Source organism: Coturnix japonica, chromosome 33 (genome assembly GCF_054131305.1).
Source record: "Coturnix japonica strain WE chromosome 33, WE-NBRP24, whole genome shotgun sequence".
Lineage (NCBI taxonomy): Eukaryota > Metazoa > Chordata > Aves > Galliformes > Phasianidae > Coturnix > Coturnix japonica.
Window position 1 is genome coordinate 621,253 of NC_140695.1, and position 8,370 is coordinate 629,622.

General features: G+C 47.2%; 1 pseudogene; it reads left to right on the top strand.

Annotated features, from left to right (window-relative positions):
- Window positions 1–437: 437 nt before the first annotated feature.
- Window positions 438–1,373, top strand: LOC146755311 (olfactory receptor 14J1-like; annotated as a pseudogene).
- The last annotated feature ends 6,997 nt before the right edge of the window (window positions 1,374–8,370 follow it).

Below are 8,370 nucleotides of genomic sequence, written 5' to 3' on the forward strand. Positions count from 1 at the left end.
AACAGTCACACATTATGTGCTCTCAGTCTCCCCTTACTCTAATAATTGAACCAATTGTAATTACCTTCATTTTCTGCAGGCATGAATAATACATTTATCTTAAAATCAGGCAGCATTACCTAACTGAAACTGAATGTCACTGAAGCTGGGGTAAGGGGCCCTAAGAGCACTTGGGGTAAAGATAAGACAAGAAACAGTAGGAAATATCCAGGGAGAAGGGATAAGATAATAAGAGGAGGGTTAGAGCTCCATCTGCTGCTTCTGCTTAAGGAATGCTGAACTACATTAAAATAAATGCAAGTAATGGTGCTAAACGTACACTGCTGTAGGAGAATTAAAACATTTCATATTATAGCAGGAGGAGTGTCTCTGAGAATGGTCTGGACTTGTCATTATCTTCTGCACTCTGAACAGGACTCCAAGCCCAACAACAGCAGATGCCCAACAGCAGCTCCATCAGTGAGTTCCTCCTGCTGCCGTTGGCAGACACGCGGCAGCTGCAGCTCCTGCACTTCTGGCTCTTCCTGGGCATCTACCTGGCTGCCCTCCTGGGCAACGGCCTCATCAGCACAGCCGTAGCCTGCGACCGCCGCCTGCACACCCCCATGTACTTCTTCCTCCTCAACCTGGCCCTCCTCGACCTGGGCTGCATCTCCACCACTGTCCCCAAAGCCATGGCCAACGCCCTCTGGGACACCAGGGCCATCTCTTACACAGGATGTGCTGCACAGCTCTTTTTCTTTTCCTTCTTCCTCTCAGCAGAGTATTCCCTTCTCACCATCATGTCCTATGACCGCTACGTTGCCATCTGCAAGCCCCTGCACTACGGGACCTTGATGGACAGCAGAGCTTGTGCCACCATGGCAGCAGCTGCCTGGGGGACTGGGGTTCTCCATTCCCTGCTGCACACTGCCAGTACGTTTTCACTGCCTCTCTGCCAAGGCAATGTTGTCAACCAGTTTTTCTGTGAAATCCCACAGATCCTCAAGCTCTTCTGCTCTGGCTCCTACCTCATGGAATTTGTGTTTCTCATTTTTAATGCCAGTTTAGTCTTTGGTTGCTTTGTTTTCATAGTGGTGTCCTATGTGCAGATCTTCATGGCTGTGCTGAGGATGCCCTCTGAGCAGAGACGGCACAAAGCCTTCTCCACGTGCCTCCCTCACCTGGCCGTGGTCTCCCTATTTCTCAGCATTGCCTTTTTTGCTTACCTGAAACCCCCCTCCATTTCTTCCCCACTTCTGGATCTGACAGTGGCACTTCTGTACGCAGTGGTTCCTCCAACACTGAACCCTGTTATCTACAGCATGAGGAACAGGGAGATCAAGCACGCTCTCAGGAAGGTGTTACAATAAGCACTATTCCAGCTTCAATAAAATGCACAACTTCCTCACAGGATTCCCAGTGATGGTTCTTTATATTTTATGCATATATACTTTTTTGATCATGTATGATACAGAAATCTGGAGAAAAATGTTGCAAATTATTTCTCTTCTTTCCGGCCTACTTTCCATTTTCTCACTCCAAGAGCTTAAGTAAACATTGAACCAGATTTCCTGATTAGGTTAAGAGATACATAAAAAGTTTTCAAAATTGACTTTTCTTTATCTCTTCTCTCTTCCTACCTTGTTCGGGTCTGGGTCAGGGGGACAGTAACAGACAGCTGCACAACATTCTCTTTTCAATCCTGCTCTCTTTACACTGCCACTGTGCTCTCAACTCCTCTCATTTGTGCAGGCTCAAGGACTTGTGTGTCTCACAACAGTCCTGTTGTCTCTACAGCAGCACTCTGGGGCTGCAGTCAGTAGCCAGCAATATGAATGGCTGTGTCAGGGCTGGTCTCCTTGCTGGCACTGCCATAACAAGAGAGCTGCTTCAGAGCAGGACCAGAGAACTGGAGGCCTCTTCCAAGCTGGTGTAAGGAATATACCTCAGCAGCTGCTCCCTGAGAAGACCTCAAGATCTTCTGGTGCTCTTCACTGTGTGACCAGATCAGATTGTATAATCCCAATGAGATCAGTAAGAGACTCGGGGCAGTCCTGTGGTTTAAGGTTTATGGGTTGAGATAAAAAGAAAAGGATAATAATTATGACAATATATATATACATATATAATATATTTAGTATATTTTCACACATATACGACATAAGCAGTTGCAAACATATACGAACTAATCCCTATGTGTATCTGTTTGCAAGTCCAGGACTAGTTGCAGGGGTTTTAAGAGCCATAGGGTTCACTGTAGGAGCTGTACTGACTTTCAGGCTGTTGCAGGAGTTGAAGTGACCTCAGAGTTCATTGTCAGAGCTGGAATCACCACAGGACATGTGACTATGTTGGAGCAGCCACTGGGCTCATTGGAGGGGTTGGAGTGACCACAGGGCTGAACCTCCTGGCACAGTGCACCTCCCTTGGGCAGCATTTGTTTCATTTTCTTATAGCAATACTTGGAACAGCTACAGGACCTGCAGCAAGAGTGACCGCAGAGGGGCAGAGTGACAGTGGGATCTGTCCCAGAGCTTGGAGCAACTGCAGGACGTGTAGCAAAATCTTGGATCTACTGCATTGTCTGTACCAGGAGTTGCAGAGGCTGCAGCACTGTCAGCAGATCCAGCTCTCTAGATCTGGCACACTGCAGTCATTTGTGCCTGTTTGGGATTACCAGTGCCACTGCAGACCTGCCCCCAATATTCTACCAGTTTTTCAGGATCCTGCAGTTGCTCAGAGATGAAGTTCCAAAGCCCTGGAGGTGCCCACCGCTCCAGGCAGCTGCCCAGACTGTCCCACACCCTCTGCCATGCAGAGCCTTCTCACCTTGGGGCAGATCTCTCAGTGATATTCCTGAATAATTGTTTAATCTAAATCCTAGAATCATAGAATCGCCAAGGCTGGAAAAGGCCTGAAAGACCATCCAATCCAACCGTTCACCTATATACCAATAGCTCCCACTTAACCATGTCCCTCAACACAATATCCAGTCTCTCCTTGAATACCCCTGGGCTCCCAGAGACGACAGTGTAAAATGTGTAATTCCTAATCATATGGACAATATTACTTCCAAAACCCAAAGATGTCCAAAGAGCTGAATGTGCACAAAACTTCACTTTGCCAATTTTATCGTGGTACAAACCAAGGTCAAACAGCATAGCAAAATAAATACCCTAATCCAGCATCCAGAGTTGACAAATAATGCAGCAGGGAAAACAAGCAGCAAGCAAGGAGCTGTGCAATGCAGCTTCATGAGAAGACTCAGCAAGCTTCACAAATAGGGAAACTATCAGCACTATGGCCTGCACATCTCCAACTCCCACAAAGCCCTGTCCACTCTGGACAGATGTGCTGTTATCACAACCCTTAGAGCCTCACATCAGGCACCAAAATGACAGTGGTGGTTGAACCCAACATGTGGCTCAGCAGCTCACAGTGCTTGGTGCACTGCCCAATTCCCAGTGGGATGGGGATGAGAACTGGGAAAAAGAGTACAACTTCTGGGTTGTAACAAAACAGTTTACTAAGAGAGATAAAAAGAGAGGAGTAATAGTTATCACTATATATCCGTTGATATGGAATCGTATGTAACAACTGATGCACAAGCACTTGCTCAGCACCACCAGAATGATGCTCAGCTGGACCCTGGGCAGTGAAGAGACTGAGATGAACTCCCACCCCTTTCAATACAATTTCTGCTTGCTGTCAGGTGATAGAGAACGTCCCTTTGGCCACTTTCAGTCAGCTGTCCTCACTCTGTTCCCTCCCAGCTCCATGTGCCCTTTACTGACCATGGCCTTGGCTCCGTACAACACTGCTTAGCAGCAGCTGTAAACATCAGAGTGTTATCAATTATTTTCTCCTAGAACCAAAACACTGCACCATAGCAGGCAGTCTGAAGAAAAAAAATTCATCTGAGCTGTAACTCAGATTCCTGCCTGTCCCCCTCCTCTTGTTCTTCCTGATCAGGAAGCAAGGAACAGAATCTGCTGCTCTTCATTTTGAAACCTTTCCATCAGTATTCAGGTGGCTCCTCTGCCATCCCCAGGCAGAGCTCAGTGCACTCTCACAGATGGCAGCAGCCTTTCTTCATCTTCATTGCCTAATCGTAATGAAGAGTCTGTACCTACTTTGCTACAGTTCAGAGGTGGGAACCATCCCACCACGTCTCTGTGAGACAAACAAGACCCTAGGCCTGCAAAGGCACAGAGATTTGGAGTTCGCTGAGTGAATGTTTGTGGTCCTCTCATTAGTGTAAGGATTCTTCATAAAGCATCCCCTTCCAGAAGCATGCTTTGATTTAGCCTGTCTGGGTCTTGCATCTACACTGTGGTACTGATGTTCAGGGCCTTGCTCAGAAGCAGCAGCCTGCATGAAAGGAAAAGCTCTGTGGTTTTCTCTTGATTTGTCCCATTTATTTCTCATGCTACCCGCACTGGTCTACAGGCACTTTAGGGCAGCAGCAGGTTGGGGTTACCCCCAGAGGGTACACAGTAAGATTTAGGACGGGGTACTGGCAACAAGACTTTCTCTGAGGAATCCTCACACAATCCTATAGAACAACTCAGAGGCTTTCCATTCAATCTCCAACAGCAACAATATCCCTCAGCCCTTCTCTGTCACATCCAATTCCCCACCCTTCCCCATTTGGACCTGGTTTAAAGCCCTATAATCAATCAGTGCAGGAGCATTTCAGATGGGGTCATGGAGGAGGCAGACTGCCATTCTTGGGGTGGCCATTTTCCCAGGAGGGCATGGTGGGAGGGCTTTGTCCCATCTGGTTCCACCAACACTTGCATCCACCCAGCAGAAGGCTGTGCCCTCTGTGTCCCACTTGAACTCTGCATGGAGCTTACAGTTGACAGGAACATGGCTGAGAAGCTCTGGGCATGGACTAATGGACAAGGAAGTAAGGTAGCTTCTTAAATTCCTCCCTTCATACCTTAGCAACTTCCTTGTAATCTCCCCAAGTATCCTGTCCTTTCTTCTCAATGACGTAGATTCTCTTTTTCTTCCTGAGTCTCAACAGTTTTTCCCAGTTCATCTGCACTGGTCTTCTTCCCCTATGGCTCACCTTATGGCATTCAGGGACAGCCTGATCTCGTGCCTTTAAGATTTCCATCTTGAGGAGTGTCCAGGCTTCCTGGACCCCTTTACCCATAAGGAGCGACTCCCAAGGGACCTGTGCTACAAGTGTCCTGAACAGGTCAAAGTCCGCCCTCTAGAAGTTCAGGATAGTAGTTTTGCTAGTCACCCTTCTGACATCTCCAAGAATAGAGAATTCTACCATTTCATGGCCACTCTGCCCAAGACAGTCCTCAACCTTCTCAACTCCTACCAGTCCTTCACTGTTAGTGAAGAGCAGGTCTAGCAAGGAACCACCCCTGGTAGGCCTTCATACCAGCTGCGTAAGGAAGCTGTCTTCTATACAATCTATAAACCTTTTGGACTGATTCCTCTGCTATTTATTATATTCCCAGCATATATCAGAGAAGTTGTAGTCTCCCAAGAAAATGAGTGCTGGCAATCTTGCGACTTCAGTAAGCTGCTCATAGAATGCCTCACCCATCAATTAGGCGGTCTATAAGAAACCTTTAGCAAGATGTCACACTTACAGGCCTTTCCCCTGATCCTTACAAACATGCACTTCATTCTGAAGCCCAAGCTCTTCAACATCAAAACTCTCTTTAATATAAAGGGCCACACCTCCACCCTTCCTTCCTCCTCTATCCCTTCTGAAGAGCTTGTAACCATCCATCGCAGCACTGCAGTCATGGCAGTGGTCCCACCATGGGTCGGTAATAGCAACTAGGTCATGGTTTGTCAGATGCACAGTTGCTTCCAGCTCCTCCTGCTTGTTGACCAAGCTGTGTGTGTTGGTGTAGACGCACTTCAGCTGAGGCATCTGCCTCTCTCCCAGCTCAAGAAGCGTTCCCCTAGGCTCATCTCTGGTGAGCCTTGTTTTGTCCCCTCCCCCATCGTAGCTAGTTTAAATCTCTTTCGATAAGCCCCGCTACATTCTGTGTGAGGATTCATTTTCCCCTTTGAGACAGTTGGGTTCCATTCATGGATAACAGACCATGGGCCAAGTAAACTGCCCTGTGATCAAAGAAACCAAAATTTCTGGCTCAATACCAGTCTCTGAGACAACAGTTCATTGCTTTGCTTTCCAAGCCTGCTCCGTGTCCCTCACTGCCACTGAAAGTATAGAACAAAAAATCACTTGATCTCCCACTCTGTGAACTAAATGGCCTAAAGTCCTGAAATCTCTTTTCATAGTTTGTAGTCTTATCTAAGAAATTTCATTACTGCCCACATAAACTATGAGTAGTGGAAAATAATCAGTGGACCTAACCAGCATGGGGAGTTTCCTCGTTATGTCCCTGACCTGAAACCAAGAAGGCAGCAGACTTACTGACGGCTCGGGTCCAGTCTGCAAATGGGGCCCTCTATTCCTCTGAGAAGGGAGTCACCCACCACGACCACCCTTCTTTCTTTCATGGCAGAGGAAGTCACAAGGCTTGGTAGTGACTGCCTTGCATTAGGCTCCCTCCTAGGCAGATCCTCCATTGCCTCCCCATTCTTATCTCCTTCAGATTTCAGAGCGTCAAACCTGTTGCTTAGATGGATCAGGGGTCGAGGGCTAGGCAGGCATGGGGGGGCTCCTGTGACATTGAGTTGGGACTCTCTTCCAACCCTCCTCATCAGTCAGGTCTGTCCGACTGTGACAGGGCAGGGAGTCAACCACTTTTCTGGGGGTATCTGCCTGGCAGCCTTCCCTCGGGGATGCCAGCAAATCACTCCACCAGCCCATCTCCAGATCACACACCCTGATGGTAAATTGTGAGTAAAACCTTGAGTAAAGTGAGAGTTCATCTAGACAAAAGTATGAGTAGAAACATGGACTGACGTGAGGGTAAACCCAGTGTAAACCCAGGATCCCATCCATCGGGCATGCTCAGCCTCTAAGGGCAACTTTTTCCAGTGTTGCTGTGTAAAAAAATAGGTTCCTCACATCTAACCTATGTCTCCCCTTTTTAATTTAAATCCGTTTCCATTTGTCCTGTTATCAACAGACCATCCCATCCTTATTCTAGCGTTAGGCATCTCATCCTCAGATGGAAACCCTGGGGCTGAATTGGGATCAGTTTTTCAAAGAACCACGGGAGCTACAAGTTCACCTAGCTGAGTTCAGATGTGCACAGTGAGGTGTCTGTGTGTGAGTCCCTCATCTGAATCCTTGGTTTTTATTCCACAGCGACTGCACTGCTCGTACACAGACTCTCAGTGATGCCCAAGGTGCCTTGGGTGATCCTAGTTTTGTGCTAGTGCTTGTAAACTGTGACGGAAAATCTATGAGATAGACACCTCCTTCTGGAGCATCAGCTGAGGGCCAGAAGGGAGGTATTCTTGGCCATCCTAAATACCACCTCAGCCACGTGCTTAGGGCACCCATTGTGTCTTTTGCACCTGACCCCATGAAGTATGTAGTGATATTCAGCTTATCGAAAGGATGAGCTCAGAACAGAAGAGGCAGATTTTCCTCTCTGCTCCATCTGTGGCATAGTCTGGATTTCAAGGCATTGCAAAGCTATGGCACATCTACGTTCTTGCACTGATGACACTTTAGCATGCTCTGGGCTCGCATTTCAATGGCATCTAATAAATCTAGGGTCATACCAGTTGACAGGAAGCTGGCAAATGTTGTCACATTGTAAGGAAGAGCAAGAAAGATGACACGGGCAACTATGGACCTGTCAGTCTCACACCAGTGCTTGGTAAAATTATGGAGAAAATGATGGTGGGAGTTATGGAAAAACAACTGAAGGACAGGTCACAGACAACACAAGATACAGAGGGGAAGGTCCTATTTAATTTCAGGTCTTTTTATGACAACTTTATCCATTGAGCTGAACAAGGGAAGGCAGTTGATGTAATCCTTGAGGATTTCAGTAGAGCTTTTGATACTATTTCTCCAGCACCCTTATGGACAGAAATTCCTGCATACAGCTAGACAGAAACAGAACGTGGTGTGTTGTAATACAAGAAGAATTTTACAGAGCAGCAGCCATGGATTGAGATAAGGAGTTCACAGAGCAGCAGCTGCGGAGCAGGATGAACAGCATGAGAACAAAGGACATCTCTAGGAAAAGAATGAATGGCTCGTGGCTTTGAAGGGGGGTTATAGGGTTGTTATTGCAGTAGCTTTCCTCCAATTAGCGTCTGTGATTTTTGGACACCCTTGTCTGTATCCTTTAAAATCATGGCTTTTCGGGCAATAAATTGATGCAGCTATATGTAACTATATTGGTGTTTGTCTGTTTGTCCCAGCACCCTGACATTTTGCCTTTCAGGTTCACCAGCAGTGGTGGGTGAGCAGTTGGC